The sequence below is a fragment of the Lontra canadensis genome, unplaced genomic scaffold, assembly GCF_010015895.1.
Source record: "Lontra canadensis isolate GAN:19392208 unplaced genomic scaffold, GSC_riverotter_1.0 scaffold5, whole genome shotgun sequence".
NCBI lineage: Eukaryota > Metazoa > Chordata > Mammalia > Carnivora > Mustelidae > Lontra > Lontra canadensis.
In genome coordinates, this window is record NW_022630999.1 from 20,805,730 (window position 1) to 20,813,372 (window position 7,643).

Sequence of the window (7,643 nt, forward strand, 5' to 3'; positions counted from 1 at the left end):
ACCCCCGATCCTTCTGTGACCCTGCGGGACCTGAGGCCACGCTGACCCCGCGTGCGCTTTACCCCAGTTAAGCCTCTGGAGCGATGTCCCTCAGCGGAACAGACTTTTAAAAGTCCCGATTTTGTGCTCCGTTGCTCCGCCGCTTGCCGGGAGCCGGCCCCTCCCCCCGCGGTCTATCTTCCCGTCGCTTTGGATTCACTTCTCCACCAGTCCTACCTTTCAGAAAGTGGTTGATTTTCTGTTTCTAGAATTGCTGTTCTTCTTCTCTTCGATCTCCCGTTGGATTTGTAGGTGTTTGCAATCTTTAGATAAGCTATCTAGCTGATCTCCCGCTACCTGAAGTAGTCTCAGCCGGCTACTTCTCCGCCATCTTGACTCCTCCGAAAATACTACTTTTTTGAGCTTCATAGTTGTTGTTGTTGTTTGCTTTGGTTTTTTTTTTTTTTTTTTTTCCTGATCATGAAAGCAAATTAAGCTCATTGGGGGACAAAAAGGAATTGGAAAAAATACAAATAATAAACTTAAAAAAAAAAAAAAACAACAACCCTCCAATTCTCAATATCCCTAAATGACCTCTTCTCTAAATATTTTTCTGTTTGCTCATTATTTTATTTGTTATCATATCACAGGTTGTTTTGTTTTGTTTCTCCCCTCTAACTTAACAAGATGCCATGAATTTAGGTCAATAGCATCTTTAGTAGCTACATGCAATTCTTTTCTATGGAGAAAGTATAATTTATTTAACTAATATCCCAAGGTGGATAGTTAAAGTTATACATTAATTTACTTTTATAGGAACAAAGTGTTTCTCTAAACCTCTTTTACACTTCTGTGATTATCTCCTTATTTACTGGCACTGGGAATCACAAGGTCATAGAAAATACCCCTTCAAAATTCTTATACATATTGCCAAACTATCTTATAGAAAGGTAGTATTAATTTTCACATTCACCAAAACTGCCAAAACTGGGCATTGTCAATCTGTTTCAGCCTGACCAATCAGAAGCCTGATAAATCATTTCTTTTTTAAGTCTTAAATTATTGTTTCTAACAATTGTAGTTCTCATATTTTTTTCCAGACCAGGTTTAGAAGAACTTTGTCGAGTTCTGAAAAAATCCTCTTGGGATTAATACAGTATAATAATATACTTGGGGTTAATTAGTTTTCTTCATAGAGGTCTTATAAACCTTCTTCACGGTTTTATTTGCAGGTATTTTTACATATGTTGTAGTTGCTATCATAAGGAGAAGGTTTTTGCACTGTGTATGTCTTTGGCATGGGAAAAGACATGCTGGAATTACTTTTCTTATAATTTTAAAAACTAATATGTGCCATTGTAGAAAATTTAGAGAGTATAGAAAAAGTCTGAAGAAGAAAAAAACTGCTTATAATCTCACTGCTTGCTGAAAAATCTCTGTAATTATTTTATGGTATATTTTATTCTGATACTGTTTCTTTTTCTCCTTATATATCTACATATACTTTTATTTTTTTACTTTTCTATTTTCCACTATAGCATAAGGATTTTCTTCCTGGTCTCATAAACTTTACAGGACATATTTAATTTCTATAATACTTCTCATCAAATAAATGTAAATCATGGCATAAGGTTTATGTTAATCCCTCTGTGTTCAATAGATAAATTTTGTTTCTTGATGTTAAAGTTCATGTTTTATATTTCTTTTTGTATTGATCCCTTGGTACTTACTGCTAGAATGGATACATTATAGGAGCTATATCTAATTACTTAAACTGAAAAAGAGATATTTGACTTGACCAGTTTCAGCAATAGTGGGCTATACAGTCTCTAATAAGTAATCTTTCCTTGGCCCTCAATCATCTTTCTATAAAAGAATGAATTGGGGGCGCCTGGGTGGCTCAGTGAGTTAAGCCTCTGCCTTTGGCTCAGGTCGTGATCTCAGGGTCCTGGGATCAAGTACCGCATTGGGCTCTCTGCTTGGCGGGGAGCCTGCTTCCTCCTCTCTCTCTGCCTGCCTCTCTGCCTACTTGTGACCTCTCTCTGTCAAATAAATAAATAAAATCTTAAAAAAAAAGAAGAAAGAATGAATTGGATGATCTCTCTTCTTCTCCCTCTTTCATCACTCTCAATATCACTGTTCATGTTTACTGGTATTTAAAATATCAAGTTATTGTGCTAACTGTATTACTTATATTAGTTATTATTAAGCACAAACTGTATAGACAATGAGACTGATGACCAGAAATTCTATGGTCACAATCTAGCACATGGTAGAAATCAAACATGAATTTATCAGTCTTATAAGGTTATGTTCCTAACCTGTATGCTGTTGTGATTATCAAGGTACCTTCTGATGCTAATGGTTTAGAAACTCATGGTGCTAAACTAGATTTGATATCTCTAATACCTTGTCTTGTTTCTGTGATTGAGAAGAATGGAGGCTAAATAAGCAACATGTCCAAACTCTAATCTTGTTTTCCTACTACTTTTGCCAAGTGATACATATTTTATTGTCAACGTTTACTCTGTGGACAATCTTTCTGGAGGGCTATTGGATTCTTTCAGAGAATCCACTAGGTAGAATAAATGGTCTTATGAGATTCTTATGGCTATAGAGGTTTTCAATAGTGAAGTATAGGGGAGGAAAAATTTTCCCTCTACCTTCTTAGGTTTGTGTTTGGAGTCTCCCAATTGAATTGACAAAGGAAAGATGAGCAGAAAAAAAAAAAAAAGAAAATTTTTATCAATGTTAATATTTTTAATTTTATGTTAATGGGGCTTTAGCGAGAAGAAGTAACTCCCCATGCCCCCCCCCCAAAAGTCAGTAGTCCAATGGGCTTATTTACAATTTTAGTAAAGAAAGATAAATTGTAGGGATATGACTAGACAAAGGGAAGGGGGTTGGGCTTTTAGGAGTATTAAATTGTGGGAAGGTGACTAGGAAATACATGGAGGAACTAATGATAAATAAGGTTTACTTAGCAAGGTTTCTTTAGGCAGACTCATCTCAGTCCATCTCTGTTTTTGGTAACAGGAGTTGGTCTCCTCATTCTGGTATGGGCAAAGGGGGACACCTTCACAAAGGAAGGTTGTGACCTTCATTTAGGCAGCTATGGGGGAGTGCAGAGAGTTCTTCCTGTGTCTGCTTTTTATCAATTGCCTTCAGCTCAAAATTATCCTTATGCCAAAGTGGAAATGACATACCTTGAGGGGGAATATTCTGATCTCTTCAGAGGGAGCATGGAATCCTAGAATATAACAGTGGGAAAATTCTTTCACATTCATTCCATCCAAGCTCCCATCTGATCCTTGAATGCTCCTTGCAACTAACCTCCTCTCTACATTTTCTCTAGGTTTTCTCTATTTTCTTCCTCTTTCCCCTCCATCCTTTCCCTGGTTCTCTTTTACTTCCTGCATTGTCTTCTTCCTTTTTTTCACTTTAAATCTTGGTGAATACATCTAACTCTCAAATACATCTTTTCATCTCTTGGCTGGTTGTCTTCTAAGCCCTTGGAGGAAATGGTTGATATCACTTATCTTTCTATTGTTTTTCTGTCAGGCAGTTCTGCCTGGGAGCCCAGCTACATTTTACAATATTAATGATGTGCTGTAAGAACCTAACATAACATTTTATAACCCTATAACAAATCTTATTATCAGATGACAATGAGGTACAGTACATTAAATATTCATCATCCTTGGTTTACTTTAAAACTTTAACAGGGGATAAGGCACAGAGGCTGCTTCAGACTAATTACTGTTCCAAATATATAGCTCAGTTTTTAATATTTAATGTGGGCCTCATAAAACTGTGATTGAAAACAATGCAGTGTATCAATCAGAGGCCCTGCTGACATGTGCCATGAAAAGATATCCTGTTATTTTATGGACAGTGCTGTTAAGTTTCTGCAACAATGGCAGCACTCACACTGAAAATACACAGTTGCTCTCCCACTAGTCAGCTAGCACCTCTCAAATTACTCAAGCTGAAGGTTTTGCTTTTGACCATTGACAGTCCAGATAGTAAAAAGACAGCACTTCTGCCTTCAGCATCTGTGGGATTGGTCTTTTGCCAGAATATCTAATTCTTATATGACCCAACATTGTTAAGTAAACTGTGTCCCTAGAGGCCATGTTGTAGGTAAAGGGGATGAAAAAACAATACCATCGTCATCACTGTCTAACATTACCAGTTATTGATTATGGAGATCAGATACGGCATAATGGGAACACAGAAGCCTTTGTTTAAGTCTTGACTCTAATATCTATTTACTGTGCTTTTTCAGGGAGGTTATTTGGTCACTCTGTGAGATAAAGTGGACATAAAAACTCAGGAAACCTGTAAAATGAGGGTCTAAGCAAGCCTCTGACCATGCTCAACTGCAGTTCACAAATGTTCTACATGCTCTGGGAGAGAGAAAAAAAGGTAGGAAATTTCTTTTGAGAAGTTATAGTCAGAGATCCAAGCTTCTGAGTCTTTCAGGGAGTCTCAGACCTTGAACTTGCTTAAAGATGTTCCTGGACTTGTAGTCTTCCCCAGGTACAGGACAGACAAAACAATTTTTTTTATGGTTATCACTCTGTTTAATAAACATATAATGTATTTTTATCCCCAGGGGTACAGGTCTGTGAATCGTCAGGTTTACACACTTCACAGCACTCACCATAGCACATACCCTCCCCAATGTCCATAACACCACCCCCCTCTCCCAACCCCCTCCCCCCAGCAACCCTCAGTTTGTTTTGTGAGATTAAGAGTCACTTATGGTTTGTCTCCCTTCCAATCCCATCTTGTTTCATTTATTCTCCTACCCCCTTAACCCCCCCATGTTGCATCTCCACTTCCTCATATCAGGGAGATCATATGATAGTTGTCTTTCTCTAATTGACTTATTTCACCAAGCATGATACCCTCTAGTTCCATCCATGTCATCGCAAATGGCAAGATTTCATTTATTTTGATGTCTGCATAGTATTCCATTGTGTATATACCACATCTTCTTTATCCATTCATCTGTTGATGGACATCTAGGTTCTTTCCATAGTTTGGCTATTGTAGACGTTGCTGCTATAAACATTCGGGTGCACATGCCCCTTCGGATCACTACGTTTGTATCTTTAGGGTAAATACCCAGTAGTGCATTGCTGGGTCATAGGGTAGTTCTATTTTCAACATTTTGAGGAACCTTCATGCTGTTTTCCAGAGTGGTTGCACCAGCTTGCATTCCCACCAACAGTGTAGGAGGGTTCCCCTTTCTCCGCATCCTCGCCAGCATCTGTCATTTCCTGACTTGTTAATTTTAGCCATTCTGACTGGTATGAGGTCATATCTCATGGTGGTTTTGATTTGTATTTCCCTGATGCAGAGTGATGTGGAGCACTTTTTCATGTGTCTGTTGGCCATCTGGATGTCTTCTTTGCAGAAATGTCTGTTCATGTCTTCTGCCCATTTCTTGATTGGATTATTTGTTCTTTGGGTGATGATTTTGCTAAGTTTTTTATAGATTTTGGACACTAGCCCTTTATCTGATATGTCATTTGCAAATATCTTCTCCCATTCTGTCAGTTGTCTTTTGGTTTTGTTGACTGTTTCCTTTGCTGTGCAAAAGCTTTTGATCTTGATGAAATCCCAATAGTTCATTTTTGCCCTTGCTTCCCTTGCCTTTGGCGATGTTCCTAGGAAGATGTTGCTCTGGCTGAAGTCGAAGAGGTTGTTGCATGTGTTCTCCTCAAGGATTTTGATGGATTCCTTTCTCACATTGAGGTCCTTCATCCATTTTGAGTCTATTTTCGTGTGTGGTGTAAGGAAATGGTCCAATTTCATTTTTCTGCATGTGGCTGTCCAATTTTCCCTACACCATTTATTGAAGAGGCTGTCTTTTTTCCATTGGACATTCTTTCCTGCTTTGTCAAAGATTAGTTGACCATAGAGTTGAGGCAAAACATTTTTTTTTTTAAAGATTTTATTTTATTTTATTTGACACAGAGAGAGAGAGGTCACAAGTAGGCAGAGGGGCAGACAGAGAGAGAGGGGGAAGCAGGCTCCCTGCTGAGCAGAGAGCCTGATGTGGGGCTTGATCCAAGGACCCTGAGATCATGACCTGAGCCGAAGGCAGAGGCTTAACCCACTGAGCCACTCAGGTAGCCAGACAAAACAATTTTTAAGTAAGATGTTCATTACAACATTTAAAGATCCAGGCATATGAAAAAAGTAGGTTCTAAGAAAAAAAATCAGCAAGAGCAGAAATAAGCCTAACAAGACTTCAGATATTGGCATTAATAAAGACAGGTCTAAAAACATTACTGATTATGTTTAAAGAAATACAATGCAAAATTGAAGTTATTTGCAAGGAATAAAAGATTGTAGGAAGTTAGTTAGTAGATTTGAAAGTGAACCAAATTCAACTTCTAGAAACAATTTATATTCCAATCAACAAAAAATTTAATTTTGAAATGAAATGACTGAAATTTAAAACTGAGTGGGTGGGGTTAATAGCAGATCAGACATAGTTGATGATAGAATCAATGAACTGGAAAATTGGTCAAAAGAAATTATGAATTAGGGGCACCTGGGTGGCTCAGTGGGTTAAAGCCACTGCCTTCGGCTCAGGTCATGATCCCAGGGTTCTGGGATCGGGCCCCGCATCGGGCTCTCTGCTCAGCAGGGAGCCTGCTTCCTCCTCTCTCTCTGCCTGCCTCTCTGCCTACTTGTGATCTCTGTCTGTCAAATAAATAAATAAAATATTAAAAAAAAAGAAGTTATGAATTATGTAGCATAGAGAGATAAAGAGTCAAAAAATACAGAAGAGAAGAGAAGAGGTATAGATACAGTGAAAGAAGGCTTACCCTAGATTTAACTGGAACCCCAGAGCAAGGGAAGTGAGAGAAAATAGGAACAAGGGAAATATTAGAAAGGGTAATGTAGTGGTTTTGAAATATGTCTGCATTCTTTGTCACTCCTCCCTTTGCTAGTTGGAGCCTCATTTACTCTTTCTTCATGTGTGGTCTATGTTTAGTGACTTGCATCTCAGGAATGTGGGGTAAATGATTCTGTGTGACTTCCAAATCTGAGTCATTTAAAGAGAAGCTTCTGCCAGGTCCTTTGTCCTGGATTGCTTGTCTCGTAGGAAGTAAGCCATGTCATGAGGACATTATACTACATTGAGAGCCCTTGTAAAGAGAACTGAGGCCTCCTGTCAACAGCCAGCACCAACTTACCAGCCATGTGAATTGGCCACTTTGGAATTGAATCCTCCAGCCCCAGTCAAGCCTTTGGTTGACTGTAGCCACAACCGATGAATATGTGTAGGAGCAGCCTCATGAGAGATCCTGAGCCAGGACTGCTCAGCCAAGCAAGGAGGAAATTGTACTGATAGATAACTGACATGATCACTAAGAATTTTTAAGCACCTATAACAGATATGAATCAAAAGATTTAAGGTATCCAAAAAATTTCAAGCACAATACATAAAAAGAAATATAGTAAAAATGGAGAAAATCAATGAAAAAAACCTTCAAAGAAGGCAGAAAAATATTAATTACCTTCAAAGGAAATTCCTGCTTGATTAATGGTCAGCAAACTTTTTCTAAAAAGGGCCAAAAGTAGTTGTTTTGAGCTTTGAGGGCCACATGTTCTTTGTCAAAACTATTCAAACCTGGTAT